Source organism: Bubalus bubalis, chromosome 14, assembly GCF_019923935.1.
Source record: "Bubalus bubalis isolate 160015118507 breed Murrah chromosome 14, NDDB_SH_1, whole genome shotgun sequence".
NCBI classification, from domain to species: Eukaryota; Metazoa; Chordata; class Mammalia; order Artiodactyla; family Bovidae; genus Bubalus; species Bubalus bubalis.
The window spans coordinates 3,511,219-3,528,633 of NC_059170.1; the positions used below are offsets into that span (position 1 = coordinate 3,511,219).

General features: G+C 42.6%; 1 long non-coding RNA gene across 4 annotated transcripts in view; it reads left to right on the forward strand.

Annotated features, from left to right (window-relative positions):
* The first annotated feature begins 8,395 nt into the window (after nt 1-8,395).
* Nucleotides 8,396-17,415, forward strand: part of LOC102398520 — a 28,097-nt gene continuing 19,077 nt past the window's right edge. Inside the window, exon 1 of one of the 4 annotated variants that reach the window (XR_006544270.2) lies at nt 8,396-8,626. This is a non-coding gene — a long non-coding RNA (uncharacterized LOC102398520). The remainder of the gene's footprint in view (nt 8,627-17,415) is intronic. The other 3 variants (XR_006544269.2, XR_006544271.2, XR_326360.4) reach the window with 3 other exon arrangements.

The window sequence follows — 17,415 nt, forward strand, 5'->3', positions numbered from 1 at the left end:
AAGAATCTGCCTGGAGGCCAGGGTTCGATCCCTGGGCTGGGAAGATCCCGTGGAGAAGGAAATGGCAATCCACTCCAGTACTCTTGCCTGGGAAATCCCATGGTCGGAAGAGTCTCGCTGGCTACCGTCCATGGGACCACAAAGAGTCGGACACAACTGAGCAAATGAGCACACACACACACACACACACACACACGCAGTCAGAATGCTAAGGGCTTAGCACACAGTAAGTGCTCAAAAACTGTATTCTTTATTATAAAGATTGTTGTTGTTGCTATGTAAAGAATAATGCTGAGTGTTTCATAAACCAGGTGAGCCGCATCACTGCTCCCTTCCAGCAGATAATCAACAATTCCAGCATACCTCCAGGTCCTTAGGGTCTTGTGAACTGTGAAGCTAACCCGTGTGTTCTGCCTCAATTAAGAGTAGAGAAATGGCATCTTCTCCATGCTGTGATTTTAAGTAATATCAAGGTTTCATAAAACATATTAGCATAGGTCTAGGTGAAACAAAAATAAGATAGCACACTGGGAAATTAATTTTAAACAAATTACATGTAAAATGCAAGGATTCATAATATTGTCTCTAAAGCAGTCTAATCTTAATATCATATATTTTGCTTTATGAAGCTCCCAGTTTTAGATTAATCATATTGTTTTTTTATTTACTACTTCATATAATAATTGGCTTATCTGTGATATTAATATGTATGAATTTTTTTAGTTTGCTCCTTCAAGAAAGCATTCAGCTTGATGCTTATAATATGTTGATTTTAATATGCAATGGATGTGTTTATATGCAGATTAAATTGGATTGCATTTATACTAAACAAGAAAACCAAAATGTAGAGAGGTGCTGAGACCTGAGTAACTCTCATTAAAGTATGGGAATCCATGACAGAGCTTTCAGCTCACTCCCCTCTAACAGCACAGCCGTAGATGGAAACTTGCCATTTACCTCATGATGCGCTGCGCGTTTTTACAACGATATAGCAGTACCTGACTCTGGGTTTCTCCCATCACAGTGGTTCTCGGTGAGGGAAACGGGGAGGGTTTTGACCCCGGAAGGACATTGAGCAACATCTGGGGATAGTTTGGTTGCCACCACTGGTTGGAGGCAGGGAGGGAGGAGTTACTGGCATCTAATTAATAGAGACCAGAGATGCTATTAGGGGCTTCCCTGGTGGCTCAGCTGGTAAAGACTCTGCCTGCAATGCAGGAGACCCAGGTTCGATCCCTGGGTTGGGAAGATCCCCTGGAGATGGGCATGGCAACCCACTCTACTACTCTGGCCTGGAGAATCCCATGGACAGAGGAGCCTGGCGGGATACAGTCCACGGGGTCACACAAAGTCGACATGACTGACTGACAAGCAGCAGCGGAGATGCTATTTAACATCCTACAATGCACAGAACAGCCTGTCAAACAAAAGTATCCCTGCCAGAACGTCAAAAGTTCTGAGGTTGAGAACTCAACCCTTATTACACAAAAGTAAAATTGTTGTTTTTTTATAAGTAAAGGATCCTATATATGTACATATATATATATATATAATGTATATACTCATTTATTCAACAGATATATATTGAATCCCTACGATGTATCAGAGAGACTCTTCTAGGAAAAGTCTTTCACAGAGTTTACATAGACAGATTGAGATAAAAGATAGGTATAAAGATAGAAAAAGCACGTGATACAATGTAGCGGGTAAGCGCTATGAAGGGAGAGGTAGGAGAGCCGCACTGACACGCATACACTGTCACGCGCAGAGCAGACGGCGAGCAGAGCCCGCTCAGCGCTCGGTGATGCCCTAGAGGGCGGGAGGGGGGCGGGAGGGAGCGCAAGAGGGAAGGGCTACATGTGAACTGAGCTGACTCACGCTATTGTATGGCAGAAACTAACACAACATTGTGAAGCAATTATACTTCAATAAAAAATACCGTATTTCAGATATAATACTTGAAAATACACCAAAACACGAATATCTACAGTTTGGTGTATATTCCTCCATTTTTTGTTTCCATGAGCATACGAACTCTACCATATGTACTGTTTATTTGTTCATTCACTTTTTTACAAGTGAATATACAAATACATATCCTTCTTGACAACTTTCCTTTTTCCCACTTACTTCTAAAGCCCAAATGGTCTTGCTTTGTCTCGTTTTGACTTTTGCAACAAGTCACTGAAGAGGAGCAGAGGAGGGAGGGGCAAGTATTTAAATAAGTTTTGTTTCCGTCCCTTACCTTTTCACATCCAGTGGAAGAGCAATCAACAGAGGAGAGAGACCTGAAAATCAGACCAACAAATAACACAGGGTTGCAAGGGGCAGCCCAGGGCTTCAGGACTTCTCTTTCTCAAGGGTCTGGTTCATGTCCTTCACTCATGCCTTGTCATTTTCTCCATAGATATCTTACACAATTTTTGTTCGTTTTTTCCTAGGCGTCACTGTCTTTTAGGAACACATTGCCTCCCTGTTTACAACCTCCCAAAGCGTCCCTAGGGACTGCTGCTGCTGCTGCTAAGTCGCTTCAGTCGTGTCCGACTCTGTGCGACCCCAGAGACTGCTGGGTAAATGCCAAACCCCTTGTTTGACACACTCAGTACTTCTTCATTAAGGATCTTCCCAACCACCTGTTCTAAAGCTGCAGCCGTTTCCACAAATGTTTCGTGTACTTTCAGACACCTTCCCTTTGGGGCCCTATCCTTTCTGTCAAGAACATCCTTTTTCTTTACTTTACCTCAGAGACGAACTTATCCTTCAGTACCAGCAAAAACAACACCTCTTAGCAAAACCTTTGATGACCCTCTAATCAGGCTGTGTGGCAGGAGCAGCTCTTGAACGATTACCCTGTGTTTTCAGCCTGGCTCCCTCACCCTTTGTTTCCTCACTAGCATTCCAAGGAACATTTTCTCCCAAACCAAAAATGAAGACCCAGAGAAGCTACAAGACTAACTCCGAGATGGAATGATTTACATGCGTGTTTCCAGGGGCAGCTTCTGTCTCTCAAGAAACAGGGCTCAGACATGGATGGAAGGAAAAGAGGAAGGGGAGGGGGCAGACGAGGGCCTCAGCCTGGAGAAGGAGTCAAAAACTTGGCTTCCTGAAGCTGCAGGGGAGGATTCATTACCAACAGGATTGTGTCTCCAGGACCTCAGAGCAGAACATGAGACCAAGTGTGAGCATGTCCCCATGTAGACAGTGCGACCCAAGGATCTGAAGTACCTATAAACCCTCTGAGCAAAGAGGGGTCTGGATATCTTGAGAAAGGGAGAGCATCTGCCAGGGAAACCCTTGGCCCCTGAGCAAAAACTAATGAAAGAAAAACAGAAAGGTTCTTGTGTGAGTTTCCTAGCAAGGGGAGGAGAATCTCCAAAGAACGCAGGACAGTGCTCAGAGGAAAAGAGTCAGTGTACACATCTGCTGGGGCCAGAGACCAAGACGCAGTTCACAAGGCTGTCAGTCACTTCCATGCTCGCCCAACCTCAACCCCATCCCCACTCTCTGAAGAAGAGGGTCAGAAGCCCCTTTGGACAGACTTGTGACTACAGAGTAAAGGAAGGAACAAGGCGACCACTTTCCTATTTACTGGATGTAGACTTTCTTGGACAGCTTGTCTAAGGGAAGGAGATCTTTTTAAGTCAAGTTCAGAAATTGGCTTATTATATGAGGCAAATAATACCATTTGTAGCAACACAGAATGTCCTAGACATTGTCATACTGAGTGAAGTAAGCCATACACAGAAAGACAAATATCATATGATATCACTTAGATGTGGAATATAAAAAAACAGGGGTACAAATGAACTTAATTGCAAAACGGAAGCAGAGTAATGGATGTAGAAAACAAACTCATGGTCACCAAGGGATGGGGGCGGATAAACTGGGAAACTGGGATTGACATATACACATTGTTATTAATATAGCCAAAATAGAAAACCAATAAGAACCTGCTGTATAGCACAGGTGCATACATGCATGCTAAGTCGCTTCAGTTGTGACTGACTCTTTACGACCCTATGGCCTGTAGCCCACTAGGTTCTTCTGTCCACGGAACTTTCCAGGCAAGAAAACTACAGCGAGTTGCCATGCCCTCCTCAAGGATAGCACATGGTAAATTCTCAATAAACGTCCTGAAAGAATGAAGACATCCTTGAAAACTACCATTTCAAGATAACAGAAAGAGAAGAGAGAGAGTATAAGAGGACAAAATCCCCATAGGTAATTTCTATGCACATCTCTTACATCTCCTGCACTGGCAGGTGGGTTCTTTACCAGAAGTGCCACCTGAGAAGCACCCATTCCTGTTACTAAACCAGTGAACAAGTGAGGTTAATAAGAACCCAGAGATCCAGGGAAGAAAGGCCTTAGGAAATGCATCTTCTCCTTGAAGAACAGTATGATGATACTGCAGTGTTTCAGAATCTCAAGTACTCTGAATGGCCTATATGGCAAAAGAGTCTTTCAAAAAAAAAAAGAGTGGGTATATGTATACGTATAACTTGTTGGGGGCCGGCATGAGGCACTCCGCCCATGGCAAAGGTCATGAGGAAGGAGGCTCGACATACGCAAAGGCGGGATCGAGCCTCAGGAGTCCCCCTGGAAATCCTCGAGCATCTACCCCCATAACCAGAGCCTGCCTACTTTACTACTTTGTGCTCTCACCTACACCTCTGACTTTACGGGGGGCTGTCCCCCACCACCTCTTTCGGAGAAGGAGTTAACTTAAAGCTCCAGTTGATAAAAACCCCTGGGCGTGACAAGAGTGTTTTAACCTACAAACTCCTCTGAAGGTTCTCTAGCCTGCCTGACAGGCTTGTCCGGCCACATGTGATTGCTCACAGCCTCCCAACCATGAGAGGCACAAGATGCTTTAAACCTTCTAAAAACAGGTTCCTTAGAAAAGTTAGAAAATTATTAGTATAAGTATAATGGGCTAATTAGAAATCATATTGGTGAAGGGTTTTTCATTTGTTGAGCCAATGTTTACTGCTAAGTCTCCACATCCCCTGCCCTTATACACATTAATGAATATATAGAAGAAATAAGTATTAACCTTTGATATTAATCACGTTAGACCTTAGGCTAAGTAAATTCTTTCCTTAACTAAAACCCACTACACCCTCACCCTATAGGAATGTAACTTTATTTGGGTGGCGTCTGTTTTAAGAATAATCACCCCTGGAGAAATAAGTGTCCTGGTTGACTGACCGCTGTCACAAGGAGAGGGTCGTAAATTGTCAGCAGGCCCCCTGGCCAGAAGATGATGTAACACCCCTAAGACTTCTGTATACATTTGTATGAAGCACCGGACTTTGATAAAAGTCAGGACTGCTGACCCCGCGTGACTTTTGCATAACACCTCGGTGTATAAAAGTAGACCATGGAAAATAAAGAATTGGGATCAGTTCCTCGAAAGACTGGTCTCCCCATGTCTCTCTCTCTCTCTCACTCTGGTTGAGTCTCCATCTGGAGCGCGGAACCCACCATGCTTACTAATTATGCCTGGGCTTCTAAGATCCGACCGGGGAGGCCTCAGTGTCTCCTCTCCTTCGGGAGAACGGAAGGACGCCTGCGGCCTACGTAAGTGGTGCAAGCTTCTTGTCTTGAAGTTTTATTGGTCCCCCGCGTAAACCAAGCTACTCAGCCTCTTTTCTCCACTGAATTTTCCTCACTGAGCTATCCTTATTCTATTCCTTAATTAACGTTTAATTAAGCAGTTGTTCCCCGACCCTCGCCTAGCCGTCTCTCCTTCGAATACCCTGGATCAGCCGGGGCTGGTCCCCGGCAATAACTGATTCATTTTGCTGTACAGCAGAAATGAACACATTGTAAATCAACTATATTTCAATAAAAAATTTTAAAAGATACAATTAAACAGATTCTGTTGAAGTAAAAAGAAATTCTAATTTTGGAACTAAAACTGTGTTTAGTAACCTAGAGCAACTGCAGAAGTTTCTATTAACATAAATGATCAAGAAAAATCATCTAAGAGCAGAGGAAAACCCCTCCCAGCTCAATAAAGTTTTAAGTGATAGAGGGAGATAAAATAAAATTGCTTTATGTTTACACCCCATTATTCCTAACCTGTTTAATGTTCTATTATATACATAAAGCCACTGCTTAGCATAATGTCTTACACATGGTAAATTCTCAATAAACGTCCTTGAAAGAATGAAGACATCCTTGAAAACTACCATTTCAAGATAAAAGAAAGAGAAGAGAGAGAGTATAAGAGGACAAAATTCCCATAGGTAATTTCTAGCCCACTTAAATTTAAAATGACATTAAGATTATCATTCCATTTATTTCTGGGAACTTGAAAATTTCTCCTCTGCACCCATGCATGCGTGCTAATTCGCTTCTGTCATGTCCAACTCTTTGCAACCCTAATAACTGTAGCCCGTCAAGCTCCTCTGTCCATGGGGATTCTCCGGGCAAGAATATTGGAATGGGTTGCCATGTCTTCCTCCAGGAGATCTTCCCGACCCAGGGATCGAATGCACATCTCTTACATCTCCTGCACTGGCAGGTGGGTTCTTTACCAGAAGTGCCACCTGAGAAGCACCCATTCCTGTTACTAAACCAGTGAACAAGTGAGGTTAATAAGAACCCAGAGATCCAGGGAAGAAAGGCCTTAGGAAATGCATCTTCTCCTTGAAGAACAGTATGATGATACTGCAGAGTTTCAGAATCTCAAGTTTTCAATAAATTATTCTATCAAAACACAAGCACCCATAAAATAAGGACTCTGTCTATAGAAATTCCCCCAAATGGCCAAACTATTTCTCAAAACATTTATTCAAACAGTAGCCATACCTCCCAGTGGGGATTCCCTCTCTTCGTTTCTTTTTTTCCTTTCGTGTTTATTGAGATATAATTGACATATCCCAGCACTGTACAAGTTTAGGGTGTAAAGCATATTGACTGACTTACAAGTATGAAATGATGACCACAGTAAGTTTAATGACATCCATCATCTCATACAGATACAAAATGAAAGAAATAAAAATATATATATTTTTCCATATGATGAGAATTCAAGATTTACTTTCAACTTTCACATAAAACACACAGCAGTGTTAATTATACTTATCAATGTTGAACGTCCCTCAGTTCAGTTCAGTTCAGTCGTTCAGTCGTGTCCAACTCTTTGCGACCCCATGAATCGCAGCATGCCAGGCCTCCCTGTCTATCACCAACTCCCGGAGTTTACTGAAACTCATGTCCATCTAGTCAGTGATGCCATCCAGCCATCTCATCCTCTGTCGTCCCCTTCTCCTCCTGCCCCCAATCCCTCCCAGCATCAGTCTTTTCCAATGAGTCAACTCTTTGCATCCAAAGTATTGGAGTTTCACCCTCAGTATCAGTCCCCCCAGTTAACACCCAGGAGTGATCTCCTTTAGGATGGACTGGTTGGATCTCCTTGCAGTCCAAGGGACTCTCAAGAGTCTTCTCCAACACCACAGTTCAAAAGCATCAATTCTTCGGCACTCAGCCTTCTTCACAGTCCAACTCTCACATCCATACATGACCACTGGAAAAACCATAGCCTTGACTAGACGGACCTTTGTTGGCAAATGTCCCTAGTACTTATTTATCTTACAATTGAAAGTTGGTACTTTTCAACTGTCTTCATTCAATTCCCCCTCCCCTCAACCCTTCCTGAAAGAGAAAAGATCTCTTTTTCTGAGTTTATTTTGATAACTATATCAGTTCCAGTTATACAACAAAGCTATTTGATACATCTATATATTTCAAAGTGAATTCCAAAATAAGTCTAGTTACAATATATCAGCACACAAAGACATTAAAACATTACATAGTTCCTGATATGCATTCCCACACCATCTCCATTTCTTTTTCTTTTTGGCTTGTGGGATCTTAGTTCGCTCACTAGGGATGGAACCTGTGCTCCCTGAAGTGGAAGTGGGGAGTCAACCGCTCCACTGCCAGACACATCCCTGCTTTTCTTCTTAAGGGTAGTTAGGATTTTGTCTCTAAGAACCAGTAAACAAGGAACACATCAGACAGAGAAAACAATTGTGCAGAGAAATATGGGAGCAAAGAGATACTGGAGACACGTTATCTGCTTTTGTTACGACCCTCCGGAGTCACTTCTACCTCAAGTGTCCTCCTGCCCTGTGACACTCGGGACAATGGAAGGAGACAAGCTCAGTCAAGATGCAGAGGAAAGCCTCGTGGTCTGATCAAGGCATGGAGGGGTTGGAGTTCCCGCTATAGAGACAGGCAGTGGGCCTGCCGGAGAGGCAGTGGGCCGGGCTGCTCTGTGAGGTCTCACCAGCCGAGGGGAGCAGGCTGAGCTCTGGCGGGCTGGCTACGGGGCTCAAGGTTGCAGCTCACAGCGCAGGCGCAGAGCCTCAGCTCACAGCGCAGGCGCAGAGCCTCAGCTCACAGCGCAGGCGCGGAGCCTCCGCTCACAGCCCCGCCGCCATCTTGGACGGAGCGCCGAGCGCCGCGCCGCTGCGCACGGCCCCAGGCGGAGGGGCCGGGGCCGCCATTTTGAGCCAGGAGCTCTGGTCTCAGTGACTGGGTTCAAGGCCTCTGCGTGCAGCAGCCTGTGAGCCAGTGACACCAGAGGAAGCATAAAGGGATGACAAAAAAGGTAAGACTTTGTTACCCAGATTCTATTTTTATTTCCTGGGAATTGTGGATGGGTTTTGTACGTGATGGTTTGGTTCAGCAGGAACATAGGTTCTCTGGAACAGGAAGAGGCATAAATGTCGGGGCGTGAGGTCAAAATAGTGGACCAGTTCCGCCAGCGGTCCCGACGTACACCCTGCAAGATGTCACCCTCTGGAAAAGGAGAATTTTCTCCCTGCATTGCCTCACTGGCTTCCTCACTTTTAATCAGATCAGCGGATCTGCAGTCGACAGGTCGGGACAGAACACAAATTGTCCTCAAGGTTTTCAGGCTCTCTTTTCTCAAAATCCTGCAGTTAACAAATGTGACTTTTAAAATAGGTTTGAAAACAAACCAATTTTTCTACTAAAAGGAAAAAAACAAAAGAAAGAAAACAAACCCAAAGTATTAATATATTGGTTGAAATATGTAGGCAAGGGCGTTTCTCCAGAATGGGAGGAGACTCCTTCCAGGCTGGAGAAGATGAATTTAAGCAAAAGAGACAAGGGTGGTCCTGTGGTGTCGCAGAGGTGGGAGGCCTATACCTCACTTCATATAGCCCACTAGAGAGGCAGCAAGTGGGATGGACATTTAAACTGTGCTCTATTTAGAATCAATAACCAGCAAGGACCTACATGTAGCACAGGGAACTCGGCTCAATGTTATGTGGCAGCCTGGATGGGAGGGGAATTTGGAGAATGGATACATGCTTAAGTATGGCTGAGTCCTTCAGCTGTTCACCTGAAACTGTTACAGTGCTGTTAATTGGCTGTACCCCAATACAAAATGGGCTTCCCTGGTGGCTCAGTGGTAAAGAACCCACCTGCTAGGCAGGTGATGCAGGTTCAATTCCTGGGTTGGGAATATTCCCTGGAGGAGGAAATGGCAACCCTCTCCAGTATTCTTGGAAAAATCCCATGGACAAAGAAGCCTGGTGGGCTACAGTACATGGCGTTGCAAAGAGTCAGGCACAACTGAGCAACTAACACAACCACTGTAGCTCACAGAATCTCTCAAAAGTTCTGAAGGGCCTCCAAGGTGGCTCAGTGGTAAAAAATAAATAAATAAATAAAGCTGCCAGTTGATGCAGGAGCCGCAGGAGATGCAGCTTCAATCCCTGGGTTGGGAAGATCCCTTGGAAAAGGAAATGGCGACCCATTACAGTATTCTTTCCTGGGAAATCCCACAGATAGAGGAGCTTGGTGGGCTACAGTCCATGGGGTCTAAAGAGTCAGACATGATTGAGCTACTGAGCACACATGTACGCAGTCAGAATAAACCTAAAACTGAACTGTGATGCTGGTCCCAAGATGACCCATCCTACGGCCAGCACTGGGCACAGACACTGTAGTTTAAACAGTGCTGGACATCAGACACTGATGTCAGAATAGCTTCTACCTCTACTTAGATATGACCACTGCTTTTACTACAGTCAGATGGATCCTGTGCAGTCTTTCCTTTCACAAGCTTCTCAACAGAATCTGGAACCTGCAAGGAGGCTGGGGAAGCACTCATCTAGTGCTGTTCCCTCATCAGAAGTGGGAGGTGAGCTCAGCTTCGTAAACATGAGGGTTCCTCAGACTTGAGAAGAGAAGACAGACACTCAGCAACCAGAAACAATAACAAATCTCCAGGACAGAAGGTAATCTGCAGAAAGAACTTAGTTTAACAATTCAGCAGAATGGGAGCTCCAAGTTAACAATTAGGTCGAAATCCAGAGAATACAGTTCCATTGTGCATTTCACTTTGCAAACTAAAATTGATACCCACTCCACCATGGTGATGTGAGATTTTCAAAAACTAAAGTTGACAAGCTACAGGTTTTCTGTTTGTTACAACCAAATTCCCTAGTGCAGCAACAAGCGCCCAGATTCTCTCTCAATTTCCAGCTGGAGGTTTTTTTTTTTCTGTTTATTGCATTAATTAAGCATCCTAGGCATTAACTTCCTCTGCTGCAAAATGGGAATAATAACACTACCTAAACTCATAGCATGATGGTCAGGATTAATGAGCTATATGATAGTCTCAAAGTGCTGCACTCAATATGCCAGCAAATTTGGAAAACTCAGGAGTGGCCAGAGGACTGGAAAAAGTCAGTTTTCATTCCAATCCCAAAGAAAGATAATGCCAAAGAATGTTCAAACTACCACACAATTACACTCTTCACACACACTAGCAACCTAATGTTCAAAATTCTCCAAGCAAGTCTTCAACAGTACATGCACTGAGAACTTCCAGATGTTCAAGCTGGATTTAGAAAAGGCAGAGGAACCAGAGATCAAATTGCCAACATCCATTGGATCATAGAAAAAGCAAGAGAGTTCCAGAAAAACATCTACTTTATTGACTACACCAAAGCTTTTGACTGTGTGGATCACGACACACTGTGGAAAATTCTTCAAGAGATGGGAATAGTAGACCACCTTCCTGCCTCCTGAGAAATCTGTATGCAGATCAAGAAGAAACAGAACCAGACATGGAACAATGGACTGGTTCCACACTGGGAAAGGAGTACATCAGGGCTGTATATTGTCACCCTGCTTATTTACCTTATATGCAGAGCACATCATGCGAAATGCCGGGCTCAATGAAGCACAAGCTGGAATCAAGATTGCCGGGAGAAATATCAATAACCTGAGATGCGCAGATAACACCACCCTTATGGCAGAAACCTAAGAGGAACTAAAGTGCTTCTTGATGAAAGTAAAAGAGGAGAGTGAAAAAGCTGGCTTAAAACTCAACATTCAAAAAACTAAGATCATGACATCTGGTCCCATCACTTCATGGCAAATAGGGAAACAGTGGAAACAGTGAGACTTTATTTTCTTGGGCTCAAAATTCACTGCAGATGGTGACTGCAGGCCATGAAATTAAAAGACGCCTGCTCCTTGTAAGAAATGCTATGACCAACCTAGACAGCTTGTTAAAAAGCAGAAACGTTACTTTGCCAACAAAGGTCCATCTAGTCAAAGCTATGGTTTTTCCAGTAGTCACATATGGATGTGAGAGTTGGACCATAAAGAAAGCTAAGCACCAAAGAATTGATGCTTTTGAACTGTGTTGGAGAAGACTCTTGAGTGTCCCTTCGACTGCAAGGAAATCCAACCAGTCTATCCTAAAGGAAATCAGTTCTGAATATTCATTGGAAGGACTGATGCTGAAGCTGAAGCTTCAATACTTCGACCATCTGATGTGAAGAACTGACTCATTTGAAAAGACCCTGATTCTGGGCAAGATTGAAGGCAGGAAGAGAAGGGGACAACAGAGGATGAGATGATTGGATGGCATCACCAACTCGATAGACATGAGTTTGAGCAAGTACTGGGAGTTGGTCATGGACAGGGAAGCCTGACGTGCTGCAGTCCATGGGGTCACAAAGAGTCCGACACGATTGAGGGACTGAACTGATAACAGTCTCAGTTACGGGCCCCAGTTCTTCTTCATCTCTGTATGTACACCCTTTGCCAGATCACTTTACAGTGTTTCTCAGTAAAGAAGAAGAATCCTTTATATCTGGGTTGACCTTGGACTTCCTTTGGCTGATAGAATGTGTTGGCAATGATGGCAGTTTGAGTCTAGGTTTCAAGAGTCAGATGTATCCTGGTTGGCCTTCAGCCACCATCATGAGGACCTGCCTGCCTGCCAGAGGATGCAAGACATGGAGCAGAGACACATCATCTATCACCCAGTGGCCCTAACTGACACTCAGATATGGGACCAATCCAGACAAAGGCCACTTAACTGGCCACCCTCAAGCAGGAATAACAAATGCTTATGTATACGTCACTGAACTTGTATAGCAATACCTTACTGCTACAGAATGGTTAAAAGAAAAAAACAATATTTAGCAAACAAAAGGCAACGAAGCACAGAGTAAGAACTCTATAAATATTAACAAGCATGCCAAGAGGAAGCATCCTGTTAGTGCCAGCAGCTGTGTAATTTGACAGACCAAGGGCTGCTATTCCGTATAAAATCATCGTCAAGATTTTCCAGTCAAGGGCACTGTCCAAGGCATAGATATTCTTAATGTCACAGGTAGAAAATGTTGACCCTTCCCTCTGAAACACAGACCTGAGTGAAGGCTAAAAAATAAAGAACTTGCGGACCCCAGCTGTCTAGATTTGATGTCTACTAGAAGTGTATTTGGCCTTGCTGACTCAACACATAAGTAACATGTGATAAAATAGACCATTGCAGCTCAAAATCCTATTTAAGCCTCAGATCAATGGTTTAACTCTTAGGTCAAGACAGGTAGACACTGCTATGTGATGGAAATGTTGTTTGGGAAAAAATGATTTTTAGTGGTAAAAACCAAGACAACCACATCTCTTTTCACTGCTTTAATGTCAAACCAACTCTTCAAAAGGTAAATTCCAGATCCATGTGAGTAGATTGTGGTGCAAGCAGGTTGTTTTTATTCTTTATGATTTTATGTTTCATCTAGCCCCAGTCCCTTCCCTTACAAACTTGTCTCCCCCAAAAATTCACATAGTAATCACAAAATAGTTTACTTTGCAAATCTACTGAGATTGTCAAAAATCTGTTCCTTGTGCTTGAAAAGTAGGTGGTGTATAATGAAGTCAAAAATTCAGTAAATAGAGCTCAGCAGGCCCTGCTTTTTTCTCCTGACTCCAGTGATGATCATAATTTGATTTTATAGTTTTCTATCCTAAGCTACCAGCTAGAGAGCAATCTTTACTGAGTCCTGAACTTTCCCATCATTAAATGTCTGCACCTATTTTCAACATATCAAAGTGTCCAATAACTACATTTTATCTACCTTGAATAAAGTTGAACAGAGACATGGGGGAGCATACACATAATAAACTTTCCTTTATGCTTTAGCAAAGTCCTTGTGGTTTGGAGTTTCAGCTTTGTCTATGACTACTTTTTCAGGAGCATAAAGATTGTATAACACATCTTCCATAGAGACCAGGACATATGTTTACAAGGACAGAAATCTGAGTAATTTCCCACTGGTCCAAAGGGAATATTAAACTCTTCTGTCATTCTGTAGTATATTATTTATGGTTCCTCTTTTGTTGGCTTTTTTTTTTCATTTGTAAGTTCAACTCCATGTCCTGATAGAGGGTGATAAAATGCTCAATATGTTAAAAAATCTTATCACTAAATCAGGAACAAAACTATAAATTTTGGCCTTTGAAATCAAACTGACTGGTGAGGATCATTTTGCTCCTGAAATATTACAGTAGTGATCAATTTGCTGTAAAACTAAGCAGTTTAGCTCAGCAATCTATAGTTGGAAAGCAAGTTGTTCAACAGGAAAGTTTATGCCCAGCCCAAGGGATAAATTAAATTTTATGGGGAAAATATGCATTATTACATGCTTATCTGTTTAACATATTATTCTTTTCCACATCAGTATAATAAATATTTTTAATCGTATATTTTATCTCACATACATATAGTGATGTGGTAATTTTATTCCTCCTGTATCAGCCCAAACATGTTCAATTAATCACAGAATAGAGAAAAGCTTTCAAATCATTTTTTTAGAATTCTGATGTGCTTAGCAAATGTACATTCCCAGCTACATGGAGTTGCCTTACAACAGGAAAATAGTTCAAATTCTATTTCCTCAAAGGGCAAGCATCAACTGATCTATTTTATCCTTTCTCCCAATTTCAACCCCCTTCTCTTTGCATAGCAGCTCTCAGCCGAAAATGCTTTGGCCTTACTTGATTCCATTCATAAGGAGTGATTTCACTTTGAAGATTTTTTGCCTCAGAGTACATGATGGTTGTAAGAAATCAAAGTTAGAGAATATGAATTCAGGGCCTGTGCATATAGAAGTAGTAAATCATGAGAGCTAACATTAGTTCAGCCTCAGTACTTGTCAGGCTGACTTGCCTTATTCCATGTAATTCTTAAAAAATTCTATGGGGTAGGAATGTTGCTATTCCTGCTTTAGAGATCAGAAAACTAGGCTTTGAGAGACTAGCTAAGCAGTGGCTGGAGCAGACGGAAAGAACCACTTAGGAAGCCGTTGCTCTAACCCCAAGAGAGAAAACTGCAGCCTGAAGCAAGATGACAGCATTGGAGGTGAGGACGAATGGGTGAATTCAGGAAATATTTGGAAGATGGAATCAATAGGACATGATGGTTTGGTGGCTGGTGCCATTCCCAGAGAAATGCATTTGTGAATGTTTGCCAGGGAGTTCTATCTATGCATGTACAAGAATAATTTAATACAGAAAATACCCAGGCGTGTTTCTACATTTTCTCTTCATCCCTTCTATCTTGCATGCAAATGAATATACAAGGAAATGTTACCTCAAACTTCAAAGGGTAAAAAAAAAGTTGATTCTGAAGCTTATTCTAAAAGCATTAACAGATCAGTGCATCATGGTGACTCTCAGGCGGAGGTGGTGAAGCTCCATGGTGTTTCAATGTCTTGTGACAGGTTTTGTCCCAGACTGTCTACTCAAGGATGTTTGTATAGCATATAGCCTTGAAAACTAGAAGTAGTGTCTTCCTCCAGGGCAGAAAACAGATTTGTTCCTTATCTGGAGAATAAAAAGGTAATGCCCTCTCTTTAAGGCAAAGTTTGGGAAGATATGCCAATGGCCCCTGTATAATATTGGAAGTTTCTTAAACATGGGGATCCTCAGCTGCAGCATAAACCAGCAGTGTGTGCAAATTCTACTGAGGCCACTCCACAATATCCACATGGGACTTGCAAGCAAGGGGGACAGACACGAGGAAGCTCATGCCTCCAGCTGTGCTGTGAGTAACAAAACCTTTTGTATCTGACCCGCGTCTTATGGCTTCTGCCAGCATCCATGAAACTGTGGCGGGCTAACTTCTTAGCCCGCAAGCAAAGTCAAGTCATAGACCTTCCATAGATCTTGACAACAACATGAGCCATTATTGAGTGATTTTTAAAATTAATTTATTTTTGAAACTTACTAAATTAACCAATATTCCTCCCTCCTCTCCAAAGTACCTAGAATAGCCTATCAATTTACATTGCTCAAATTCCACCTTTTGGATTTCTACTTCCTTTTCTTAGTTTAGTTTTCAGTTGGTAAAATTACATGGCACATCAGTATTATCACAATCCCGAAATATAAATTATCAGAACTATCTATACTTGGAAATATCTTAACAACATTCTAAATAGACTGTTTCATGTAAACAAACGGGCATAAGCACTCCATCCATCAATCAATATTTACTGAGAGTCTTCTGTGTGCCAGACATGGCACATGTAATAGTAAGAAAGACAGACACAGTCTCTGCCCTGGAAGAGCATTGAGTCTAAATAGAAATGCAGATAATTGATCAAGCAATTACAATGAACGGGATTAAGGATCATGTTGGAGAGATGGTAGCTGCCGTCCAGGGTAGCTAACCTGTAAGTTGATATCTGATAACCTGTAAGTTGATATATACACCACTCAAATGCATAGAAATCAGCCAGGAAAAGGTGAAGAGGGTTGTGGAGCAGTGACTCAGCTTTTGGAAACAGCTTATGAAACGTCTGTAGGAGAGCAAGGACAAGGTGCATATACAAAATAAAAGTGGGACGGGAAAAGAGATGAGGGGAAAAAACAGGCGAGGGGGGTTTATAATCATGAATAAGTATTCAGGTCTTACCCTGCAAGCAATGAGAACACAATAAAGGGTCTTAAGCAAGGAAGTGACCTGATCACATGTACTTTTCTTGGGCCAAGCTGAGTAGCTTCTGGGATCTTAGTTCCTCAACCAGGAACTGAACCCAGGCCACAGCAATGAAAGCACTGAGTCCTAACCCCTGGACCACCAGGGAACTCCCCAGATTTACATTTTAGAAAGTAGAAATCACTCTGGCTGCTGAATTGAAAACCCATTGTGGGGGAATGACTAGAACAGGGACCTGGGCACTACTGACATTTTGGTCTAGAGTTTTTTGTTGGGGATGAGGGGCTGTGCTGTGCATTGTAAGATTTTATCACCATCCCTGACCTGTATCCACTGGATATCAGAAGCATCCTCTTGATCATTAAAAAAAAAATCCCCTGGGAAGCAAAATCAGCCCATTTGAAAACCAGTGGAGAGGAGGGAGGCCAGGTTGGGAAGCCATAAGCCAGGAAAGAGATGCAGGCAGCCTGGACTGCAGGAATGTGGAAAGGAGATGGATGTAAGAGAAAAGCAGAAGCGTCCTTGACGTTTCCCGCCCATCTGTTATGTCCCTGAGAAGGGTCTGCTGCAGTGACCTACTGCTCCACTTGTGTAAGGAAGTGAATTTTACTACTTGCTTTTGCAAAACCTACTCTTGTGTGTGCCTGTCTCATCCCTGCTAAGTTGTATACTTTCATACATATGTATGCATACGTTAAGTTTTTGCAAGCATAATTTAGACTTTTCAAAACAGTGACACAGTAACAAAGAAAAATTGAGACATGCATGCATTTTGAATATTGATTCCAGTTTCTCACATACTACCCCTGACATTTTCCATGCTGCTTTGTTTTTATGCATTTGTTTTCTCTGCTTTCCTGTGTCTTGCCCAACTTTAAAGGAATCTGCAGCTAACAGGCAATTAGGCCCACCATTAACTGTAGAATGTAAACACTATTCCAGACCAACCCACCAGAAAAATCTGCTGGTTAACCAAATAGGGCCTTCATAGTCTGAGGGAAAACTTAGATAACAATATTTTCATAAAATTTTCTGTGGTAGAAATGGAAATTATGTTTACACGAAGTGAACTGTGTGCTAGGAGCTTTGCAAGTATTTCCTCAAATGTTAAATCTTCACAAGTG